This window comes from Macrotis lagotis, chromosome 4 (genome assembly GCF_037893015.1).
Source record: "Macrotis lagotis isolate mMagLag1 chromosome 4, bilby.v1.9.chrom.fasta, whole genome shotgun sequence".
Taxonomy (NCBI): Eukaryota; Metazoa; Chordata; class Mammalia; order Peramelemorphia; family Peramelidae; genus Macrotis; species Macrotis lagotis.
In genome coordinates this window covers 16,772,408-16,799,569 of record NC_133661.1, presented here as the reverse complement: position 1 = coordinate 16,799,569, position 27,162 = coordinate 16,772,408, and the positions used below count along the sequence as shown (strand labels likewise).

The 27,162-nt window shown below is 33.8% G+C and overlaps 1 protein-coding gene across 3 annotated transcripts in view; it reads left to right on the top strand.

The window, feature by feature from the left end:
* The window catches only part of PCDH15 (protocadherin related 15), a 2,110,989-nt gene that overhangs the window by 291,573 nt on the left and 1,792,254 nt on the right, over positions 1-27,162 (top strand). For all 3 annotated transcript variants that reach the window (XM_074232276.1, XM_074232274.1, XM_074232275.1), the window contains exon 2: positions 22,123-22,232. The gene's annotated coding sequence lies outside the window, so the exon portion shown is untranslated. The remainder of the gene's footprint in view (positions 1-22,122; positions 22,233-27,162) is intronic.

Here is a 27,162-nt window from a genome sequence, read left to right as displayed (position 1 = left end):
ACCACACAGCTAGGTAATTATTAAGTATTTGAGGCTGGATTTGAAGTCAGATATTCCTGACTCCAGAGCCGGTGCTCTATCCACTGTGCCAACTAGCCATCCGCCTAATTGATCTCATTTATGAAGTTCCTTTAGAGCAACTTTCTCTTGGTTATATTTTGCTATCTACTTACACACAGGAAGACTTGAAGTGAGAAAAAAAGTGTTTCGGTCTTGTCTTATTAGCACTTATTAGCAGTACAACTCTGCACTAGCAACTTAACTTCTTAGCCTCAATTTTCTCACCTAAAATAAAGGGATAATATAGGGAAAGAAATATCTCAAAGTTTTATTGAAACAATTCAAATGACAACATATTAAAAATTCCTGGCAAATTTTAGAGCACCTTCTGTAATTGCTAGCTATTATATAGCTTTATACATTTATCTATCTATCTATCTAAGTCCTTTTAATCTCAGAATTTGGTTTTCCATGTTTGATACTTAATAGGCTACTTAATTTTCTATACATCATCAAACAGAAATGACCACATGCACAGGGACTGTAATAGTAATTTACAGTTTTGTGGACAATGTATCTTCCCAGCTAAACTGTAACCTAGAGTAGTGACATTACTGTTCCTAGAATCTAGCACATGACTTAAGTTTATTATTTACCTAGTAAAACATTTGCTCATACAAATCGTGACTTGATAATGTTTCTTCATAGCAAAAAAAGTTAACAGAATCTAGTCCAACTTAGTTCTATTCAGTTCTCTAGAATGGGCCTGAATTCACATAATCCAAAAGTTATGTCTCCCAAGTATTATTTGTCTCAGTTGATTCATGAAGGAAGGTGAAATATTTACTCTACATATTGTTTTCGTTGTAAATGCATGCCATTTGAAAATTCTTGCCAAAGGAGTTGTGTTCCAAGGTTTATTAAAAGCAATAATTACATGCAAATAAAACATTTCGGTATTTTCTCTTGCTAAAAAATATTGCTGCCAGCTATAATATATTGAGGGCAAACACTGCTGCACTAAGCAGTGTGTACTATAGAGCATCAGAGTAATTTTTATATTTTGCATATGACATTGACCCTTCCAACCCCTGCCCATGCCTCATGATAATAAGGTGACCATGATGCTTATAGGCTCTTTTATACGATGAAGCTGACAAGTCATTACCTGTGTGCTCTGTAATGCATCTATTGATATGGCAAAATCAGGGTAAGCTGAAAACAATCATCACCAGTTGGAGTTTTGGGGTGGTGAATTTGTATAACAAAGTAGACTCCAATGATAAGGAACTCACATGATTTTCTATTTTGTAAGAAGGAAAATTCAGATATATGACACCTATCAGAAATAACATCTTAGAGTCTCAACTCAAATATTGAATATTGGCTCATATCTAACATAACTGATAGAAATTTCTATTGTAAGTTATCTCTCGAAAAAGTAGCCATTGTTTATTTTAACATGTTCAAATTGTCTGTGTGTGTATGTACTCTAATCTTTACTTTCTCAAGTAAATCATCTAATATACATTTATTTAAAAATAGTGGATCATTAGCTTTTTTCTTCTACCTTTTTGCCAATTGAGGGGAATAGGGAAGAAGAGAAAAAGAGGGGGAAAAGGGAGAGAGAGAGAGAGAGAGAGAGAGAGGCATAGATTAAGGGAAATATTAAATGGTAAGAGGAAAGAAGGGAAAGGAAGGAGGGAAGTATATATATATATATATATATATTATATATAAATATATATATAATATATATATATATGAATATATGAAGTTTCAATTAAGCAAAATAAATTCTCTGGATCAACCAGCTCTGTTATTAGATGACATGCTCAGGGAAAAATGTATATATAATACAGAGGGAACTGTTAGATTTGGAGTCCAAAAACCTGTTTAAGGAACTCCTACCTCAGTTATTACTTATTGTGAAATACTGAGTAAGTCATTTGAGCTATATTCTCCTCATCCAGCAAGTTAGAATCGAAAGAGGTAATATATTTAAAGTATTTCATAAACTTTACAGGGCTTTATAAAGGCTAGTTGTTTCTATTACTTATAAATATTGCTAAATTTAATTTTACACATTTCTTCTGATTATACTTTTTGAAAACAAATATAAAAATCTAATGCCTCTGCTATATGACAACATTTCCTGTATTTTGATATTTAATCATTAGGAATGGAGTACGAATAACAAGCTTTGACAGAGGATAGGAGGCTAGCAGAGACTTGAATGGATCCTCCACAGTAACCTTTGTATACTATGAATAGAAGACTCCTTTTTTGTGAAAAAAAAAAGATAATAAATACCATCATTAAGGTAGATTTATATTAAAGTCCCACTATTAGAGAAGGAAATGGAGTTAGAGGAAGGTTAAAATAGACTGATAAAATCATTTAGCATTGTTGGATAATCAGAAATTCATTTTCGCAAGTCTGGATCTAGTACTTCTTCCTCTCAGTCATACTAATTTCCTATATAACAGTATGACAAGAATCCTTACACAAATAAAGGAAAAAATGAATTTTTTGACTCCAGTTAGCTGAACTTGAAGCAATTAGTGGAAGTTGTAAGAAAAGAAGCAAATGGAATTTTGTTATGACATAGTTTTCCAATAAGTCATCCCAAAGGGTGGTGGATTACTTTTACATAAGTATTTTGGATTTGTTTGCAGGTTTTCAGAAAATTTTTGTTTATCATATAGTTGATTCTTGTTTAATATGGCTTGGAGCAGATAGTCCTTCAGTTCTTTTCCACCTCTGAATTGCTGACTTTTTGTTATGGTGGACATTGTTCAAAATGGAGTCTTTTATAATTTTGAAAAGAAGATATCAAAAATAATAACATTTCATTATAATGTTTCTGTTTTAATTTTAAATTGAATCTTCTTGTAAGGTGCCGTATATACAATATATATATATAAATGTATATGTATATGTATATATATATATATATATATATATATATATATATATATATACACACACACACATTTTAATCACATTATCCATTAAGGCTTTGGCCTCCCAAATTTCGTCTGGTAATCGATCCAGTTACATGAGGAGTTAAAAAAATTAATAGCTATTTGTATCTATATTTATTAAAACAGAAAGTAAACAAACAAGCAAAAAACAGTAGTACAAACCACCACTACCACCACCTTTGGAAAAGAAATGATGGTTAAATGCCACAAGACTGATAATCTGTTATTCCTTTATAAAGGAAAATAAAATAATAAATGGAAACTTCATGTGAAGCTCAAGAAAAGAGTCATATTTCATCTAAAAGTATATTGATAAACTTGGTATTTCAAATGCTTCACAATGGATCTGATAACAAACACAGCTCCAAATGCTAGAAGGCACCTTGAGAGGTCATCTCAAATCCATTCTTCTTCCTTTAGGCTAGAGCACAATTGGACCATTAGGATCTCTAAACATGGGTCCCATAAGACTTAATCATGTTCTATGTCAATCAAGAATGATCCCATGGCTGCTGCATGATATAATCATATAGTATATCTTGGGATAAGATGTCTGAAAATGTATGAAAAATCATTCGCCAATGACAACTGAACTTTGGGTATTTAATTCCTTAAAAAATCAACATTGACATTTGGTGTCAATCAAGAAATTTAGCAAAAAAAATCACATAGGAGAATAGTACTTGTGTTTTTTTATATAGTCCATGGCTTATTTTTCTCTCATCCCAGGCAGAATAGGCAGCACAGTATGTTTTTTAGGAATATATAAAAAGCCATTGACCAGTGAATATTTGTCTATAGACTGAAATCCCAAGCATTAGGATCACTTTTATGAGCAAAGATTCTGTTTTTCTCTGAGCTGCTGTCAAAATACATGCATGGATGATAGGAAGAGTAACATTTTCTCCATTTGTTTTCTTTGGATGCCATAGCAGAGAAGAAATATGGATTCACTATGAAAATAAAACAAAACAAAACAGACAACAAACAAAGCCCAGTACCAGGAGTTAGAGGATTTGGATTTTAATCTTGGACATATTTGGATCTTGGGAAAGTCATTTGATCTCTAACTTCTTTTGTATCTTGGACTCCTTTGGCATGCTGATAAAATCTATGGACCTCTTCTGAAAAGAATGCTTTTAAATTATTGTCATTATTATTCATTATTGAAGGAAATGGAAAAACATTTACAGATTAATGAAAATATATTTTTTAACCATCAAAGCTCAAATCTCCTCATTCAAATCTCTTTGAAATTAAAGATTCCCAGCCTGCTTGTTAAGAATTCCTCAAATAGATAACATCTGGGAGAACAAGAATTCATTTAGAACCATCTGCCAGACACTATAATAAGAAATTTACAAATTGTGTCTTATTGATCTTAACTTTATAGTTGAAACTTGGACAAATAGAAGTTAAGGACCTTGCCCAGAGCAATACAGCAAGTAAATGTTAGTATTTGAACTCAGGTCTTCCTGATTTCAAATCCAGCATTTTATCTACTGAACCACCTAGAAGCCTCTGTTTTTCTCTTATCCCTTCTGATCATTCTCTAAATTGTGGTTCAGTAAAAAAAGGGGTAGTTCCTGTATTCAGTCTCAGGTTTAAATTTTATGTTGACTGAATACTCAAGTGACTTTGGATCAGTTACCTCCTTTAACTTCAGTTTCTTCAAATAAAAAAGGAAGGGCTGGTATTAAATGATTTCTGAAATGCATTAAAATTCAATAGCTGTAATTCCTATGATGTGAAGTACAAATTCCATCCATTATCAAGAAAAAGATTGCACAGTTGGCATTTCTGCAGGTTTTCCTAGCCTCCTTCTAGAAAACTACAGAGTTGTCCCCTGGTATTTCTTCTGATGATGTAGATTATTTTCATTTATGGATTGGATTAAATCATTACTGAGTTCCCTTCACATTTGTTATTCTGAGATAGGACTATCAACTACAAGGTGCATCAGAGTCATTAAACTTTTTTTTAGGTTTTTGCAAGGCAATGGGGTTAAGTGGTTTGCCCAAGGCCACACAGCTAGGTAATTATTAAGCCTCTGAGGTAGATTTGAACTCAGGTAATACTGACTCCAGAACCAATGCTCTATAGTACCACCCCAATTTTCAATTCTTTGCCACTATGAAAAGATCTGCTATAAATATTTTTGGACATATGGATTTTTAGTTTATCCCTTTTCTTGTGATCTCTTCAGAATACAGACCAAGTAGTAGTAGTGGTATAGCTGGATCAAAGTGTATGCTTAGTCTTATTGCCCTTTGAGCATATTTTCAGATTACTCTCCAGAAATGCTGGATCACTTCACAACTCTGCCAACAATGCATTAATATCCCAATTTATCTACATACCCTACAACATTGATCATTTTTCTTTTCTGTCATAATGACCAATCTGATATATGTGAGAGTTGTTTTAAATTGCACTTCTCTAACAATAATAATTTAGAGCATTTTTTTATATGAATTGATATAGCTTTAATTTCTTCACCTGAGAAAGGCTTATTCATATCTTTTGATCATTTATCAATTGGGGAATGATTTGTATTCTTATAAATTTGACTCAGTTCTCTATATATTTTAAATATTCATCCTTGATTAGAAATACTAGTTGTAAAAAAGTTTGCCCACTTACTACATTCCTTTTAATCTTAGTTGCATTGGTTTTATTCATTCAAAACCTTTTTAATTTAATCAAAATTATGTATTTTATATTTTATAATGTTCTCTATCTTCTTTAGTCATAAACTGTTCCCCTTTTCATAGATCTGACAGAAAAACTATGCCTTGTTCTCCTTAACTGGCTTATGGTATCACCTTTTTTGTCTAAATTGTGTATGTATCTGTTTTGACTTTATCTTGGTATGTGAGTTGTTAATCTATGCCTTAATTTCTGTCATAGTATTTCCAGGTTTCCTAGCAGTTTTTGTTAAAGAATGAGTTCTTATCCTAGAAGCTGGAGTCTTTGGGTTTATCAATCAGTCGATTATGATAGTCATTTACTCTTATTTCTTTTGTACCTAATTTATTCCCTTCCTCCACCATTCTAATTTTTAGCCTGTACCAAACAATTTTTAACTGAAATGATATTATATTTTTTCAATTAAATACAAAGTTAGTTTACAATATTTATCCATTTGCAAGTTTGTGTCTCACATTTCTCTACCTTCGTCCTTTCTCCTACCCTATTCCTCCATAGTAGCAATCTAGTAACAAGTACAGTACCAAATAGTTTTGATGACTGCTGCTTTAAAATCTAATTTTAAAAAGAGTACATAGCTTGGCTTCCTTCCATTGCATTTTTTCTTTAATTCCTTTGATATTCTTGATATATCCAGAAGAATGTTAATATCATTTTTTGATCTCAATAAAGTAGATTTTGGTGGTTTATTTGGTATCGCACTGAATAACATTTAATTTGGTCAAATTGTCATTTTTATTATATTAATTCTGCCTTCCCATGAGAATTGACATTTGTCCAATTGTTTAGAACTGATTTTATTTGTGTGAGTAGAGTGTTGTAGTTTTTTCTTATAGTTTCTCAGTTTGTCTTGGCAGGTAGAATCCCACATATTTTCTGTTGTCTACAATTATTATAAATGTAATTTCTATTTCTATCTTTTGCTGCTGTGCTTTGCTGGTAATATACAGAAATGGTGATGGTTTATGTGGTTTAATTTTATATCCTGCAACTTCCAGTTGCTAACTGTTTCAAACAGTTTTTTATTTGATTTTCTAGAGATCTTTATGTTCACCATCATATTGACTGCAAAAAAAATGAGTTTTGTTTCATCATTAGCAATTTTACTTGCTTCAATTGCTTTGTTGTCTCATTTCTACAGTGAACATTTTATAAAATATTAAATAATAGTGGTAATAATGGGCATCCTTGTTTCACCTCAATCTTAGTGGGAATGCTTCTAGCTTATTCCCATTACATAAAAATGCTTACTGATGGCTTTATATAAATACTACTTGTTATTGTAAGGAAAACTCTATTTATATGCTCTTTAGTATATTTAATAGGAATGGGTGCTGTATTTTGTTAAAAAGTTTTTCATCATCTGTTGAGATAATCATTTGATTTCTATTAGTTTTGTTATTTATATGGTAAATTATGCTAATAGTTCTAATATTAGCTCCACATTACTCATATAATTCCTACCAGATCAAAGTTTATTATCCTAATGATAACTTGCTGTAATCACTTTGCTAATATTTTATTTAAATTTTGTATCAATATTCAAGAGGGAAATGGGTCTATAATTGTCTCTTTTCTGTTTTGAGGGTTTTTTCCCCCTAGTCTCTTCCTGGTTTAGGCATCACATCTGACACCATATTGTGTCATAGAAGGAATTTGGCCAAACTCCTTCTTTATCTATTTTTTTTCAAATACTTTATATAGAATTGAAATTAATTGTTCTTTAAATGTTTGGTAGAATTCACTTGTGAATACATCTGGTCCTGAAAAATTTTTCTTAGGGAGGTAATTGATTACTTGTTCAATAATTTTTTTTCTGAAATGGGGTTAAGTATTTAATTTCTTCTTTTGTTAATCAGGATAATTTAGATTGTCAAATTTATTGGCATACATTTGGACAAAAGGATATGAATTATTACTTTAATTTCCTACTCTTTGAAGGTAAATTCATTCATTTCCTTATTGGTACTGGTAACTAGGGTTTCTTCTTTCTTTTTTTTAAATCAAATTAGACAAATATCTATTTTTTTTTCAAAAAAACAACTCTTAGTTTTATTTATTAATTCTAAAGGCTTTTACTTTCAATTTTCTTAACCTTTCCTTTGATTTTCCGATTTCTACTTTAGTATTTAAGTGGGGAATTGGTATTTGTTCTTTTTCTAGCTTTTCTAGTTTCATGACCAATTGATTGAACTCTTTCTCTGTTTTATTCATGTCAGCAATTAGAGATATAAAATTTCCCATAATAAATGCTTTGCTGTATCACACATGATTTAAATTGATGTCTCATAATTGTCATTGTCTTGGAAGAAATTATTAATTACTTCTATGATTTGCTATTTAATTTATTCATTATTTAAAATTAAACTATTTATGGTTGACACTCTGGATAGAGCACTGGCCCTGGAATCAGGAAGACCTGTGTTCAAATTCTGCCTCAGATACTTACTAATTACCTAGCTGTGTGACCTTGGGACAGTCACTTAACTCCATTGCCTTACAATAACTGAAAATAAAATAAAATTAGGTTATTTAGTTTCCAATTACTTTTTAGTATAGCCTTCCATGACCCTTTACTATAATTTCTTTTTATTGCCTCATAATCTGAAAATGACACATTTAATATTTGTTTTTCTGGATTTGGCTGTGAGGTTTTTAATGCCCAAATTATATATATATATATATAATATACATATATATATATATATAGATAGATAGATAGATATATGTATATACATATATATATATATATATATATCTATATATATATCAGTTTTTGTATAGGTGCTATGTACCGCTGAGAAAAAGACATATTCCTTTCTATTTCCATTCAGTTTTCTCCAGAGAGCTCTCATATCCAACTTTTCAAAATTCTATTCACTTCCTTAACTTCCTTCCTGCTTATTTTGTGGTAGGATTGAGCTACTTTTGAGAGAGGGAGGTTGAGGTCCCCCACCAGTTTTGCTGTCTGTGCCTTCCTGTAACTCATTCAGCTTCTCTTTTAACAATTTGGATGCTATTACAATTGCTGCATAAATAGCTATTGTGCATTTTAGGAAGAAGTAGTTTCCTTCCTTATCCTTTTAATGAAATCTGTTTTTACAATTGCTTTGTCTGAGATAAGGCTTGCTACCCAACTTTTTTTTCATTTCAGTTAAAGCATAATATATTCTGCTGCAGCCTTTTACCTTCACTCTTGTGTATCTGCTTCAAATATGTTTCTTGTAAATAACATATTGTAGCATTTTGTTTTTTTCTAATCCACTCTTCTACCCACCTCTGTTTTCTGGAAAAAGACATTCAATTCACATTCACAGTTAAAATTACTTATTTCTCTATTACCCTTAAGTTGGTTTCCCTTCTGTTTGTACTTTTCTTTCTCTTTTCACCCTCTTCCTATTCACTAGTGTTTTGCTTCTGAATACTGCCTTCCTCAATATCCTCCCCTTCTATTGGCTTCCCTCTCTTTTCTTTCCCTTTTCCCCTTTCCCTTTTCCCTTCCTTCCCTTCCTTCTGCCCTTTCTACTTCCAAATGCCTGAAGGATAGGATATATTTCTAAACCCAACTGAGTGTATGTGATAATCCTGCTTTGAGGTAAATCCAATGAAAGTAAGATTCATTCAATTCTCCCTCCCTCCCTTCTTTCCCTCTACTGAAATGGGTCCTTTGTGCTTCTTTATGCAATATAATTTACCCCATTCTGCTTCCTCCTTCTGTCCAGAATAATCTATTTTTTAAAAATGTCTTAATTTTTGTCAAATTGCCTCATAAAAATTAACTTATGTCCATCCCTTCAGCCTAAGTGTTCTCCCTCTTATATAGGTATAGTACCCAAGAATTATGAGAATCTTCCTTCCATGTAGGGAGGTAACCACTTTACTTTCCTTTAATATTAGTTTTTTCTCTTTTCCCCCTATTTATCTTCTCATGTATTTCTTGGATCTTCTGGTATGAAGTTCAAAATTCTGTTCAGTTCAAATTTTCAACAGGAAAATTTGAAAGTCATCTATTTGGGAAAAAGATGGATATTTAATGAATGCCCACCAGAATATCATATTCCAGGTCCTTTGTTCCTTTAATGTTGATGCTGCCAAGTCCTATGTAATCTTGACTGTGGCTCCTCGGTATTTGAATAACTTCTTTCTGTTGTTCTATAAGATTTTATCCTTGATCTGATAATTCTGGAATTCTTGGTGTTTAATTGTATGATCCCTTTCAGTTAATTGGTAAATTCTTTTTTTTTCTTTAGTTTTTGTAAGGGAATATGTTTAAGTGACTTGCCCAAGGCCACACAGCTGGGTAATTATTAAGTCTCTGAGGCAGGATTTGAATTCAGCTTCTCCTGACTCCAGGGCTAGTGCTCTATCTACTGTGCCACCTAGCTGCCCCAGGTAAATTCTTTTAATGACTACTTTGCACCTGGTTTTACAATATCAGAGCAATTTTCCTTGATTTATTTTGATGGTGCTGCCCAGGGTCTTTTTTTTATATCATGGTTTTTCACATAGTCCAATTATTCTTAAATTGGCTCTTGGATCTATTTTACAGGTCATTTGTTTTTCAAGTGTGGTATTTTATATTTTCTTCTATTTTTTTCATTTTTTTATGAAATTGTGCTTGACTGATTCTTGATATTTCATAGAACCATTAGACTATACTTACCCCAGTCTACTCTTCAAGAATTTTTTTCAGTTAGCTTTTGTATCTCATTTTCCATTTTATCAAGTATAGTTTAAAGGAACTGATTATCTTTTTCCATTTGTTTTGTATTTTTGTATTTGAATTTGTTTTCTTCAGTCAATTTTTTTGCTCCCTTTTGAAAGATAATGAAATTTTCTTGCATTTAGTGTTCCAATTTCTCTACTTGATTTTTAAAATAATTTTAAGTCCTTTCAAAAAGTCTTTTTGTGCTGGTGACCAATTCATTAATCTCCAATGCAGTTTCATATGTAGTGCTTTCTCTGCCATCCTCTTCAGAGATGGTGTTTTACCAGTCCTAATCTCCAAGGTAACTTTCTATTCTCCTGAGTTTTTGTTGACTTTTCTAACTCAATCTGAGTTTTCTTTGGGTCCTGGCTTAAGCTTGGGGAAGGGGCCTGCTTGCAGCCTAGTTACTTCCTCACTGGACTGAGTTAGCCACATTGAGGACACCTGGGCTGGAGCTGTTACACACCACCGGGTTTAATTCATCTAGCCCAGGTGAGCTGGCTAAATGAGGGTCTGGGATTCCTGTGCTGGAGCGCTCCGAGCTGACCTCTTGTGTTATTTTCCTTTCCAGACTGGACTCCAGGGGCCTCCTCTGCAGATCACTGCTGTAGCTGAGTACTTCTAGTTGGTCCACACTATGCCTGACCACCTGTAAACTGTGTTTCAGTTCCCTGTCCTGGGTCCACTCCCATTTCACTGGAGACATAACTTTTTAGAAAGTGTTCCACTCTGTTCTTTTGTGACTTCTGTTGACCCAGAATCCATTTAGAGACTTGATCAATGCTATTTCTGAAAGAAAACTGGGAAACCTGAAGGAAATTCTTGGCTTTTCTCTACCATTTTTGAGTCTAGCACAATTTAAGTCTTAAGAGAGGCTGTAAGACACTATGAGGTTATTGAGAAAAGATACTATAGATAGCAGAAGGGTGCCAAAAAGGCATTAATGCTAAAATCTGATTTTAGCAAGTAATGAGTCTATTCTAAGGTGAACTAATTTGTATGAAATCCAATATTTCAATGTCCTTTCCAAACTGAAAAATAAGTTTTCTTTGTGGCGCTATCTTAATAAGACCTCATCTAGAGCACTGTGCCAAGTTTTGGACAAATAACTTTAGAAAGGACGTAACTGAGCTGAGAATATTGAGAAGGTAGAATTCAGGATAATGAAGACCTCTGAGCTCAATCCATATGTGGATTCAGAGATATAACTGGTGACACTGTGGTTAGAAAGCAAAAGAATTAGGTATTTGCAATCACTGATATGCCTCAATTGTTCATTCTTCTTCAAATTCATCAATTCAGTTAAATGTCAAAAATGTTTTTGGAGAGATGCCCAGATGTCAAAAATTATTTTAAAGTCATGTTATAAAAGATAAAACAACTCCTGACCTTAAGGGACTCAAAGGTGCTTTCTGGGTATTTATGTAATATACTCACAAAAAAATAACTTTCTGATCATCTTTTCAATCTAGTCATCAGTTGCCTCTTTCTAATGCATAATTAGTTTTCTGACACAGGTATCCCAGAGATATTTTATTATGAGAGGAAATTTTGAGCATTATTGAGTGATATTAATATTGAAATTCTTCCCATTTTTCTCAACTTCTGCATGATGAAACTTCTGACCTTCCATATCTGACAAAGACCTAAGTAGAAAGGTACATAATGATTTCACCTCAATGCAATTTGTCTTGGCCTTTCTGTAATTTCAAGAAGTGATATCTTAATTTGGGAGAGGTCCCATTTTAGTAGCATGAGATGATTGTAAATAATAGCCAAGGTTATTGCAGGATGAGTCAGACAGGTAGATTTTATGTTAGACATAACAAGAAAGGCAAGAATAAATAGAGAGATGAGTGTAGAAAAAACTGCTGACCTAGTTATCAAGGAGGCAAAAAAAAGATGTTTCTGCTCTTTTTAAAAACTACTTGACCAGATGGAATTCACAACTTTGATAGTCAATTCTTTCTTTATATTTTATTTTTTCTTTTCTTTGCTCTTAAATGAAGGAGAACATTAGGAGGAAGAACAGAAGATAGAAAATTACGAGTACCTTGCAAAGTATTGAACATCAAAATTGGTCTGTTCAATTTATAATTTGAGGAAGAATAGATTTGGGTTAGGGGTGATAGGTATAAAACTATTTTCAAGGGATGCCATTTGAATAAATTAGTCTGTTTAGGAATGGATAGAAATTGAAAAGAGGAAAAATTAGACTGGCACATCATGTAAAATCTTGTTAAATATCTGAATTTTGGATGACATGCTTAGAAAGAGGAATTTCTCCCTATTTGGAAGTATTTGAGCAGAGGTTGAGTACCTTTTCTGGCTTTGTGGATTACTTTACTCTATGAATTGTATTAAATGGTTTCTGAGTTCCCTTCACATCTGAGGACTATCAAATAAAGGACTATCAAATTAGATAGAGAAAAAAAAAAACTTTTAAGCAAACCAACATGCCACCCAACCCTAAGTGCACACTGATTATCTTTTAATCTAATATTCCTGGGAATCCAAACATTTCAATTCCCTATTGAAAAGGAGCACAGAAGAGCTGAGAATGACACAATTACGTTAATTTAAGGTAACTAAAATGGATCAGCCCTAGTCAAGTTATCAGTTTTATTTTTTTGTTGCCATTGTAGGGAATTCCATTGTATGAGTCATTTAAAAACCAATCTGGTTGGTACAGTACTTGCTGCTTGATTTCTTTCTCCCTGTGCCAGCAACCACATTTACTCACTAATGTTTCACATCTGTTCTTTGTAATTTCGTGATTATGGGCAGGCCTCTGTGTCTTGCTTGTTTATTTTAAAAGGGCAATAGGAGGCATTATTTGCATGAGACGCATCTCGATTCTAGAGATCATCAAGGCTGTGTGTTGGCTGTCTCCTCATCATGAGTGGTCCTCTATTAAGGAGGCCTAAGCATTCCCAAGTCTGTGACTCAATGAATGACTGGCAGCCGTCAGCTCGGACACAGCTGGTGGACCTGATCTTTGGCAAATGTGCTGTTTGTCTCAGACGCCTTCCTGCTCTGTGTGTACTTGTGTTTTTCAGTCCAAAGACAGGCCTGGCTGACTCCGTGAGCTATTGGACATGGTATCTGAGTTGACAAATGCACATCTTGTGGGGATTGCATAGTCACTCTGTAAGTGATTATTGGAGTTTCCTTGAGAGGCTTTTCATTTTCAGATGGTTGTGCCAATATGATATAGTGGAAAGAGTTTTGGCTCTGATGTCAGGAAACGAGTTAAAATTACTAGGGAGTAAACAAAATACAGCGTACTAAGTGAATGCTATGATCCAAACCTGTAAAAAATATTGGAAATACAAATGAAAGTTCTAAGAAGGATAGTTGTTGCCCTTCAGGATCTTTCATTGCAACGAGGGAAGAAAAGATAATAACTGAGTAACTGAGAGGGAAAATGAAAGCGGGGGGGGGGGTAGCTGTTATTAACCAATACTTTGCATCAGACATGGGGCTAAAGGCTTCATAAAAGCCCTGACTTTGATCCTCACAATCCTGAGCTAATATTTCTTCAATGTAATGGTTAACAGATAGGTCAAGTGACTTGCCCAGGGTTATATATAGCTAAGAAGTATCTGAGACTGAATTTGAGCTCAGGTCAACATGAGTCATGGTCCAGTTCTGTTCACTGTACCACTTAGCTACCTAGGTAGGAGTCAAATCTTGATTGCAAAAGTTTGAAGCCAAGAACAAAGCCAAGAGAGGAAGAAAAGCTGTCAAGTGTGTTTCCCCAAAAATGTCTCCAGAAAAGTCACACAATGGGAGAAGGAGGTAGGCTTCACAAAAAGGTCTTCTAGTGTGATTTTACATCTCTTTCTAAGATTGTTTTCTTCATGTAAAAAAAAAAAGAGACTAGAATAGCTGGTTTTTGAGCATCTTTTCATATCTTGTTTTATATATATTTTCACTTCCCTACAATGAAATGTTTTGTGTAATCTCCCACATTGAGATTTCAACGGGATCTCATACCTGTTGAATAAGTTTCTAAATCAGATACAACTTAAGGTAGAGCTTGGGATAACCTCTGTGAAGAAAGTAAAAGGGAAAAGTCCTTTTCTTTACTCTTAATTTCTTGTCACATCATGAAAAAGCCATTCTTGCCTAAGGAACCAAGATCAGAATCTCTAGACACATATAGACAACTGCCTATGGGAATCTCCATCTGACAAACGAATCAGTCAGTTAAGCCCTACATTCTCTACTTCAGCTTAGGGTATTTTGTCTTATATATCTGGAGAGTGTAAAATGAGGATGATACAGAGAGAGAGGGAGTGGAAGGACCCTTGCATCAATTTGATCACAATTCTAATACTAGAAAATAGGACTAAACCAATGACAGCTATAGAAATGGTCTCAAAATATCTAACAAAGGTCAAGATGGAAGTTTCAAATCTAAAAGAACTTTGTGCCTCAGAGCAATTATGGGCCTGTCTTTTTTTTTTTTTTTTAAGGTTTTTGCCAGGCAAATGGGGTTAAGTGGCTTGCACAAGGCCACACAGCTAGGTCATTATTAAGTGTCTGAGGTCAGATTTGAACCCAGGCACTCCTGACTCCGAGGCCAGTGCTTTATCCACTGCACCACCTAGCCGCCACCCCCCACTCCTGCCTGTCTTTAATACACCATGGAAGGAAGAAGAAGAGGTGGAATGGAAAGGGATCATGATCAGACAAGATAATTTAAAGTTCAAAGACAAAACAAATGTTCATTGTTCATTTATTATCTTGAGAGCAATTATCCACTATAGCTGTGTATTTTACTTTTCTGTTTTTTTGGTAAGGCAAAAGGTTAAGTGAGGTTAAGTGACTTGCTCAAGATCACACAGATAGGCAATTATTAAGTATCTGAAGTCACATCTAAACTCAAGTCCTCCTGACTCCAGAGCTGGAGTTCTCTCCACTGTGTCATCTAGCTGCCCCTTCTCTTTGTATTCTAAAGGTAGAATGGAAATAAATAGAGGACCTGGGAGGTCAAGGAATATTGATATGCAAATTGAAGTCCCCTACAATGGGGCCAGTAACTTATGGAAAAGAAAGATCTTGACCCAGGTTTTAAACTCATTAAAGAAAGCAGAGGCTCATTATTCCACACACAGAAGGGTTTTGGGAAACTTTAAACACTTAGACCATTGTCTCCGTCACTAGGCAACTGATACAGGGTCATACAGCTAGTGTGTGTCAATGGTGGGACTTGTTGATAGGTCTACCAAAGCAGCTCTCCCCACTTAATCACAATGTCTCCCTTAATATCTACCTATTTTGCAATGTGTTATTTGCCTTTCAGATTAGGGATTAACAATGCTCTCCTAGGGAATTTGCATAAAGTCTGGGAAGGAAATAGAGGATTAACTCAAAGGTCACTGAATAAAGCAGTCAGTTTACTGAGGGAATCAATCAATATACAATCAACAAGTATTTATGCTTACTTAATATTTTAATAAAATTTTTTATAATAATTGACATTTCCTACACAGTTTAAAAACATCTTTACAGATAAAGAAATGCAATAGTAGACAGGAGGGAGGAAAGGGAAGTAGATGAGCAAAAATAACTTTAAGAAATTTTATTTAGGTTAAAATGAAACTAAATACATGGTTTATAAAAGAGGAAAAAGAATAAATTTTTTGAAGCTGTCATGGACTTTGATGTTTCTCTCTCATCATGTGTAATTCTACATCCACTTCCCCAAGTCCTCTGTTGAGGATACACAAAAGCCCTGTTTTTGTTTCTTCTTTCTGTGTGTGTGTGTATGTGTGTGTGTCAGTATTTCAGAGTTCCCCATTCACCCCTCAAGCTGTCCATCTGTTACTCTTGGCTCAAGCTACATGACTAGTTTAGTTCCTTTTCCTGTCAAACATTAATATTTTGAGTCACTTTTCAGCTACGTGTCATTTCTAGCAGAATTGTATGGATAATATATAGCCACCTTGAGCATTTTCACTGTCACCTACATCACCACAATCTCTTTGATTCTTTAGATGTTCTGGATTTTCCAAGATTTACAGACAAATTATCAAAGTAAAAATTGATAAAAATGATTAGCTTTGGCGACAATGAATAGCTTGGGATTATTCAGAACAATGTGCAGTTTCCAAACCTTTTTTATCCTTGACTGAGTTCTAAAGGTGCATCTTGATGTGGTCTGATGGATTTAGAGTAAGGATTTCCTGAATTCAAGTCCTGCCTCTGCTTATTAATTGTCTTTATGCTATTTGTGAGGGGTAAAAACAAATACAAAAGAAACTCCCTATTCCTATATGTATATTTTTTACTGATATATATGTATATACATATACATATATATATATATATGTATATATATATATATGTATATATATATATATATATCATACATCTCAGTTAATTTAAATAGGAAAAGAAAGGAGATTGATCTGATGGCAAGGGCATTCTACTTGGAGGCAGGATTTCATGGATTTGAACTTTATCTCTGCTACAAAATTAATTATATATATATATATATATATATATATATATATTTCAAGTTAGGGTGCATTTGTCTACCTACAAAATGAGAATAATTATATTAGGATCTACCTCAGTATATTGTTGTAAGGATCAAATAAAAATATCTTCCTCAAATATATTGGTTGTGTATACATACAAACATCCAGACATATATATGTAGACAGATGCTTGAGCATCTATATACCTACATGTGTATACATATATATGTATTCATATATGTTCTATGTATATATATATATAAAGCTTTGAAAATCTTAAAGTTCGTTATCAGTGTTAACTATTCCCATTTGAGGAATTTTTTTAAGGCTGGACCTTTGATTGCAACTGTGAATGGAACTTCTTATGCAGAAATTGCTCCATCAAATATAGAGTATTGTCTTCTCTGCAACTTTTTTTAATCTTAGAAATATGCTGAGAGACACAGAAAGATTATTTGCCTTTTCCAGTATCATTCAGTCAAAATATTTATTTGATTTAATTTTTTAATTTTTTAATTTAATTTTTAATTTTTTTACAATTTTCCCCCTAATCTTGCTTCCCTCCCCCCTCTCCCCAATACAGAAGGCAGTCTGTCAGTCTTTAAATTGTTTCCATGCTATACATTGTTCTCAGGGGAATGTGATGAGAGAGAAATCATATCCCTAAGGAAGAAAAATAAAGTATTATGCCTGATTGTTCCACTAATGGAATTAACAACTCCATCAAGCTTGATCATCACCCCCATGTTGCTGTTAGGGTGTACAATGTTTTTCTGGTTCTGCTCATCTCACTCAGTATCAGTCCATGCAAATCTTTCCAGGCTTCCCTGAATTCCCATCCTTCCTCATTTCTAATAGAACGGTAGTGTTCCATGACAAATATATACCACAGTTTATTAAGCCATTCCCCAATTGAAGAACATTTACTTAATTTCCAATTATTTCCCACTACAAGCTGGGCTGCTATGAATATTTTTGTGCAAGTGATGTTTTTTGTACATTACTAAAATATTCTTGTTTAAAGGTAAATATAATACTCCCTCCCCCCCCAAAAAAATATAGACCCTCATGAGAAATAAAGTAAAAGAAAGAGGGGAAAAAAATGTGTTTCGTCTGTGTTCTGATACCATCAGCTCTGTCTTTAATATAAGTCCCTTCCATATTTTTTCCACTGTTGCTGTTGCTGATTGTAAATCCCTCCATCCATTCCTCCCCACTACCATATATAATATTTTCTCTCTCCTGTCATTCTGTCCTCTTCTAAAAGGTGCTGTAGGGTGGTTGAGTAGTGCAGGGGACTGATCGCCAGCCTTGGGGCAAAAGGCCCTGAGCCCACATACCACCACTGAGACCCAGCAACCACTGGGCCCATGGTCCCGGATAGGCCATCCATTCCCAGACTCTTGCGAGAAGTAAAAAAGAAAATGCATTATATCTGACTTTTCTCTCCTATTATCAACCCTTTCCTCCATCACCCACATTCCCCCTTCCCCCTTTCCCCTTCTCTCCTTTTTACTCTAGACATCTATACCCTATTGAGTGTGTATGCTATTTCCTCTCTGAGCCATTTCTGATGAGAGTGAAGATTCCCTCTTTCCCCCTCACCTTCCCCCCTCCCATATCATCGCAAAAGTTCATTGTAAAAAGAAGAAAAAACTATTTTATATGAAATATCTTAGCCTATTACATCTCTGTTTTCTCTTACTCCCAGTGCATTTCCCTTTTAGCCATTGACTCCAATTTTACAATTATATCTTCAAATTCAGCTCTCTCTTGTGCTTCATCTATAAAAACCCCTTCTATTTGCTCTATTAAATGAGAATTTTCATATGAGTATTATCAGTATTTTTCCATGCAAGAATACATGCAGTTCATCATCATTAAATACATCATATTTTACCCTTCTCCTCCACTCTCTATCCTTCACCTGAGTCCTGTATTTGAAGGTCAAACTTTCTGTTCAGCTCTGCTCATTTCAACAGGAACATCTGAAATTCCCCTGGATGATTGAAAGTCCATTTTATCCCCTGGAAGAGGATGTTCAGTTTTGCTGGGTAGTCGATTCTCAGTTGCATTCCAACCTCTTTTGCCTTCTAGAATATCATATTCTAAGTCCTATGAGCCCTTAATGTAGTTGCTGCTAAGTCCTATGTGATCCTGACTGCAATTCCACAATATTTGAATTGTCTTTGTGGTTGCTTGTAATATTTTCTCTTTAACTTGGGAGTTCTGGAACTTGGCTATAATATTCCGGGGGGTTGTTTTTTTTTTTTGGATCTCTTTCCAGGGTAAGTTCGGTGGATTTTCTCAATTTTGTTTTGCCCTCTGCTTCTAGGATATCAGGGAAGTTTTCCTGTAGGAATTCTTTAAAAATGAGGTCAAGGCTCTTTTCCTGATCATGACTTTCAGGTATCCCAATCATTTTCAAATTATCTTTCCTGAATCTGTTTTCCAGATCATTTGTTTTTTTAATGAGATGTTTCACATTTTCTTCTAATTTTTCATTTTTTGATGTTGAAGTATTGTCTTCACTTCTCATAAAGTCATCAGTTTCCTTTAGCTCCATTCTACATCTGATGGATGGGTTTTCCTCAGAGAGCTTTCTTATCTCCGTTTCCATATGGCCAGTTCTGCTTTTTAAAGCATTCTTGTCCTCAATAATTTTTTGAACTGTTTATCCATTTGAACTATGCTGGTTTTTAACATGTGATTTTCTTTAGCATTTTTTTTGGATCTCCTTGACTAAGATACTGTCTTCTTTTTCATGTTTTTCTTGCATCTCTCTCATTTCTATTCCCAATTTGTCTTCTATATCCATTACTTGATTTTCAAAATCTTCTTTGAACTCTATTATAACGTGAACCCAGTTTCTGGTTTTCAGGGAGTCTTTAGATGTAGGAGCTTGAACTTCCTCATCTTCAGATTGTGGAGGTTTCTTGGGATCATAGATAATGTGTTTCTCAATGGTGTTCCTCTTTTTTCTCTGTTACTCCTTTCTCCAGCCTGTGCCTGGTTTTGGGGTGCTTGCTGAGCTTTTGAGTATTATTGGGACATCTGCTTTGGAGGGTTTTGGTACACAACACGGGGACCTTTATTCCTCCTAAGTCTTATGCTCTTCTGCCTATGCTTTGATATGAAGATGACCACAGGCACTCCCCTCTGCCCTGGAGCTGTAAGAAGAAGCCCTCCTCAGCTATCTTTGTATGGAAGGTCAAACTGCAACCTGGATCTGAGTGTGGAAAAACAGCAGAGTCTTGCCCCAGGAAGAGCAGAGAGATTTCTGCAGTCTCCCCTTACCCCCTTGCCATTTGTGGGATGTGCTCTGGAGGTGCAAGACTGGTTTCCCCTGATTCTCACTGTAGTTTCTGTGGCCAGTGTTCCTCACTCCATACTCAGTCTCCAGTAAAAATATTTTAGAGAAATAACTTGAACTCATTCAGCCATGATGCCTCTCAAAATATCCATTTAATGAATGATTGTTGAATTGAGGATAAAGTCCCAATGATATGATTTTGGTGATAGCAGGGCAAAATCTTAAAGATAAGGAAATATTTCTCTTTTCCAAAGAAGCAATAAGTAAGCGGTGATATGAAAACTCAAAATATTCATTTATTGTCTTGAGATGTATCTATTTTAAAGTATATTCTCTTTTTCACATATTTTATTGACATTCGTTATGTACATAATTTTATATGTGATATGTTAATCAATGAGAATTGAATCTAAACATGTGAAATAAGATTGTATTTAGTAAACATTTAATCTGGCTTCAATCAATTCACTTTTGATTTGCATTTGTTGTTTTTCTCCTTTAAAATATAAATGATTGAAAATTTAAAAAATGCAGAACAGATGTAGTAAGGATAAAGAATCAAATTAGTATAGCAAAAGTATGGGTAGTTCAAGTCATACATGTGTAATTTTTTGCGAGAGAGAGACATAGCATATTACATATACATATACATATATATATATATATATATATATATATATATATATATATATATATATATATATACAGGCAGCAGGGTGAATTGGTCTTGAAAGTCTTGGTTTGAGTTTTGCCTCACACAATATGGGCAATTTATTTAATCGCTCAGTTCCTCAAAGAAATCTATGACTGTAAATTGACTAAGAGATACTGAAATGTATTGGGAAGAAATGTTTCCATATCTGGAACTCTCAGTATTAATGAAATCAACCACACTACAATGCCAAATTTGTCTCTGTCTCTCTCTTTCTCTTTGTCCATCCATATTTTTATCTATGTAATACAGTAGATACAATACTAGGGAATAGTTCATTGAACCTCTCTCAGCCTCAGTTTTTCCCAGTTTTTAAACTCTCACACACATACAAAACACACACAGACACACAGACACACCTACACACACAGACACACACACACACACACAAATATATAACTAATTAAAGAAAGATGGATAGCTGGATGAACCTTAAAATTTCTTTTCAAGCCTAAATCTTTGATCCTTTGATCTGTCTACCCTTTCTAATCCTTTCTAGGGCATATACATCCTATCATCTAAGTTCCAAAGATTGGTACTTAGAAAATTTCTCTCAGCCCTGAGATCTATAAGTGTTATTTGATAATTATATAATACAATTTTTCCAAATTATATAATGGTAGCTTACATTGTGGTAATTATGAATTGTGTTTGTCATTACCTAAAAATAAATCACTCTCATCCTCATATCTTTATTTTTATGAAAAGGCTCATGGGTTAGATCAGGGTTCCTATTCAGCTGATTATGTAAACTCACAGGTAAACTCATTACTGTACATCAATGTAAGAGCTAACAACTTCCCTCTGCCAATCAGTATTAATCACATAAAAGCAGATAAATATTTAAAATCAGAATGGACTTTGAAATAGAAACCAGCATGCCAACAATGTCTGCAAAGGATTGTCCTGAAATATAGTGGTATGCAAAGGGATAAAGGTACAGGTTATTATGGAATCTTTAATTTAATATGTATCATCAGTATTTCTGCTTCCAGTTATGACAGTGTTAAGAAGAAAAATGATGATTCTGGACATGGAATGGGTTGACTCATGAAGTTCCTTTTTAGAAATGCAGATGTGAACCAATAGCCTTGAAGCACAGGGACAATGCCCTTAAGTTGATCTTAAGGGGATGAGATGTCAGTGTTAGTGATGATCAAAAAGTGATAATCAAATTGTTATCTGCTTTGTGTCTACTCCAGAAAAAGCTGCAGTATCAAAGATTCCCAGTCCTCTTTGGAACAAATAAGGATTTTGCTTGGGACATATTGAGCTTTTTCGATAATGAAAAAGGAAACAAGAAAACTGCTATGTAAGTATGAAGCTCTATTCTACCTCAGGTTGAATATATTAGTTAAATTATGATCATAAAACATAATTATGAATGTTTTACTCACAGTAAATTAATATCTTCCTTTGGTTTCTCAAATAGGTATTTTTTTTCTTTTTTCTTTTACTGGACTCAGAGGGCTCCTATTATTTGTATCAAATTTTGGAAGAAATTGGTATTTTAGTAAATTTCTTACTCCTTATAATGGCTATTCTTATATTTTGGACTGGCTGATCAATTGCTGTATTATTTATAAGTAAGTTAAATAGAGCATTTCTGAAAGACAGTATGTTCACATATATTCTTGAGAAAGATAATTAATTTATACATGATTATGTTTCTCTTTAGCTTATTGTCAGGTCTAGTTATCAGTAATTCACTCCAGAAAGCATAATCACTATGAATTGCAATATTAAAAGAAATTTTGAAGTCAGAGGATTGGGTTGTGTTACTGTCCTTTATCTCTTACCATGTGTTTGAACTTGGGTAATTATTTAAATCTCCTAGATCCTTAGTTTCCTTACTGTAAAATGTAAGGACTAGATTAGATGACTTTGAATGTCTGCTGCACCTCTAAATTTTTTGATCCTAAAATGAATGTCAGAGAGATTCTGGTTCATCAGGATGATCCTTTAGAGATAGCATGGAAAGGGGTAGAAAGGCTATTACAATGGTTAGCTTTAGAAAAAAAAAAGGATATGAATGATAGAGAAGGGAATGTGATAGGAACCAGAGACAGGATAGACAATTCAGCTGTATTGTCGAAGAGGTATTCAATTTGTTCTTTTTGGCCCTGATAGCAGAACTATGATCAAAGAGTTAAAGCATAAAAGAACTTTATTAAGTCTTTGGTGTATGGAAAAAGTTTATGAGAAGTTAAAGCTATGGGGCTGCTAGGTGGCATAGTGGATAAAGCACTGGCCCTGGAGTCAGGAGTACCTGGGTTCAAATCCATTCTCAGACACTTAATAACCTAGCTGTGTGGCCTTGGACAAGTCAACCCTGCTTGCCTTGCAAAAAAAAAAAAAAAAAAAGTTAAAGCTATCTTTCCCAAAGTGAAAAGGTAGCTCAGACTTGTTTTCATTCTCATTGAATGCCTTCAAATAAAACCAGTGAGTTGTGTTGGGGGAGTTTTTGTCTTGGAGTAGGTATTTGGGGTAGGATGGTTCATTTCCATTTCTGATACTTGGGAATTCTGTGAAAAGAAAATAGGAAAAAATATACATACAATAAAACAAAACAAACAAAATAATATAAAACAAAATCAGTGATAAATTAATTGTCCTCAAAAAACTTATGTGGGAGAAAGTCATATAAAGCATCCTAATTGATACACTAAGAAAGAATCATCAAAGACTTCCTCTTAGAGATGGCCCATGAGATTAAACTTGAAATAAGACAGGAATTCTAAGAGGAAGGGGGAGGATATGAGGGAATATTTGCATGGGAGACAGCATGATAAAAAACATGGAAGGAACAGGAGAGAAAAAGAATGACAAGTTCATGAAATAGTAAATAGCAAGAAATGACTGAAACATATATTGTGAAGGGATAATGTAACAAAAAGCTGAAAAGGTCACTAGGAAGGACTTTATGATTAAAATTACCAATTAAAATAAGTCCTGTTTAATCTTGACTGTTGTTCTCTGTTATTTAAATTACTTCTTTTTGGCAGTATTTTTTCTCCTTTAGCTGAGAATTCTGAAATTTGGCTACTATACTTTTTCCCAAGGTGATCAGTGAATTCTTTCAATGACTATTTTGCCTTCTGGTTCCAGAATATCAGAGCAATTTTCCTTGATAAATTCTTGAAAAATGCTGTCCAGGTTCTTCTTTAGATTATGTGTTTTAGGTAGTTTAATGATTCTGACATTGTGTCTCCTAGATTTTTAGTTCAGGTCAGTGGTTCTCCAATAAGATATTTAATATTTTCTTCCATTTTTTTCCATTCTTTTTTTCATTCTTCTGACATTTTTTGATGAATTTTCATTTGCTTCCGCTTGTCCAATTCTGACTTTTAAGGTGTTATTTTCTTTAATTAGCTTTTGACTTACTTTTCCATTTGTCCAATCATACTTTTTTCTTTTTTTTAAGATTTTTCAAGGCAATGGGGTTAAGTGGCTTGCCAAGGCCACACAGCTAGGTAATTATTAAGTGTCTGAGACCTGATTTGAACCCAGGTACTCCTGACTCCAAGGCTAGCTGCCCCCTACCAATCATACATATTATAGAGTTTTGTTTTTTTTACCTCAGTGAATTTTCATATTTCTTTTTCTATTTAGTCAGTTCTACACTTTGAACAGGTGTCAGCTGTTGACTCTTTTCTCTTCATTCTTTTCATTCTTTCTCATTTGCATTTCCCAATTTTCCCTCTATCTCTTTCATGAATTTTAAGCTCCTTTTGGCACTGTTCTATAAGTTCTTTGCGGGCTTGAGACCATTTCTCATTGGGGAGGTGTTACCTATAGGTATTTTGATATTGTTATCTCAATCTCATTTTGTGTCTGTATGTTCCCTGTCACCATAATAGCTTTCCCTGGTCAGAATCATTTTTGGTACTGATTTTTTTCCTTTGCTCATTTTTTGTGTCTTTTTCATTTCTTTTAAATTTTATGGGTCTGCTCTTCCAGCATTTGTTTTAGGGTTCCATTTTGTGGTTGTTTGGGGGTGAACATGGGAGAGTTCTGGTGATTTATTGCTTAGTCTGCCATTTTGGCTCCCAGGATTTGGTTCACTTTTCATTTCTAATGATAACTTGTCTTGTGTTATATGTGAATTTGTTTATCATCTCTATCTCACAGTCTTTTATTATTTGGGTCACTTTAAAGTATGTTTTTCCTCAGAGAAATAAATTTGACTGTTGGTGGTACCCACAGGTTTTCCAAAGTGATTTCACAGAAAAAGGCTGATAAAAAGCTAAAGATTCACTTTTCGGATTTGTTTGTACGGCCTGGGTTATTATATTTTCATTTTACGTGGCAACACAATACAATAGAATTCTGGATGAATAATCAAGAAAATCTAGGTTCGAATTTTACAAGTGGAATTGCATTGATTTGTGAATAACCTGAATGACCTTTATATAAAACAAAATGGTTTTTTCTCTTAAGTTGTGATCAGAATATAAGGTATTGGTTTAGGGAATTATCACAATGACACTTTGTAATATATTGTTTTACTGCTATGTTTTTGAGTTTTATCTCCCCTAGTGCAGTCCAGCCACAGACTTTAAGTTAAATGGAGATGTATTTGACTTGTCAAATTTGATTTTTCACTTGAAAATATATTTTCTTTTAAAATTGAAATGGGGGGGGTGGCTAGGTGGCACAGTGGATAGAGCACGGGCCCTGGAGTCAGGAGTCCCTGAGTTCAAATCCGGCCTCAGACACTTAATAATTACCTAGCTGTTTGGTCTTGGGCAAGCCACTTAACCCCATTTGCCTTCCAAAAACCTAATAAATAAATGAATGAATGAATGAATGAATGAATGAATAAAATTGAAATGGGGAGCATTCCTTGAATAAAATGTTATTTCTCCTTATTTATTTCAATAGGACTTATTCATTGCTTTTTTTAATTAACAGAGTTAATGAAGTTGACTAGAGACATCCATCCTCCCTCAACTCTTATCTTTGATTTCTGCCATAAATAGATAGCATAAAGAGCATTGTATTGAGGTTTTTTTTCCCCTCCTTAGTTTAGGAAATATGTTAATATATTGAAGAAATTCCAAAGAAAGGGAACCAAAAAGATGAGGGTTCCAAAGCCCATGCTATATGATAATTAATTAAAGAGTTTATTAGTTGGCTGTCCGTAAACAAATAAACATTTTTAAGCTCTTACTATATATCAGATGTTGTGGGGAAAAATAAAAAGAAAGGTCAAACACAGTTTCTGATCTCAAGAAACTGAATTTTTGAAATATTAAGAAAGATAAAAATAATGGAATATTTTAATTGCATTCAAGTGAATAAATAATTAACCTGGGACTACAGAGATATGCTAAAACCAGCAAATTTTCATTCTGATTTTTAGGGGGCAATCATAACAATTAGATTCTGTAAAAGTGGATCTGGCTATTTGGGGATTTGCAAGACCAATGAATGTATATTTGTATGCCAAGATAGGGATGACATTTTTCAAAGGTGTTACACTAAGGATTCTTTATCATGTATTAATTAATTTGAGTGACCACCAAGACTCTTCTAAACTCTAAAAACTCATGTTTCTCTAATCAAGGGCATTCATCTTTGAGGTGATCACAATTGTTGTCTATGTTTATAAAACAGCATTTCTCTGAATGCAAAATAGTTGAATTTATTCTTATCATCAGTGTTCCCTAACCATCTGAGTTTGTCCTTAATCTGAACTGATTAAGGAGAATCAACTTAGAATAAACAAAAGCATGAACATTTAGGGGATGCTAGCTTCATGTCTGTTATTTCATTTGAGCTTAGTAATAATCAGGGGAGGTATGTATCACAGAATCATAAATCCAGATTTAGAAATGAGGAAAAGTTGTTTGGGGAGTTAAAGTCACTTATCTAGTATCACACAATTATTAAGGGTCAAAGGCAGAATTTCAACCCATCTCTTTCTGAATCTGTGCCTAATAATCTCTTTATAATCCATTACTGCTTCCCTTAAAAATAATGATAAATCATCTACTTTTAAATTTCAGTAATATTTCTATAGCAAGCTTGGTAGAATGGGAAACAAAAAGAAGCCTAGTGTGTGGAATGGAGTTCACAGATTCAAACTCATCCCTGCTATTAACTAGCAGTTTGACCATAAGGTGAACACTTTTTCTCATATCCTTACTCTTTTCATCTATAAACTAAGGATGGAATAGATGAATAAATAGATTTTTAAGAACCTTAAAATTTCTTCCATCTCTAAATCTTTTTGCCTA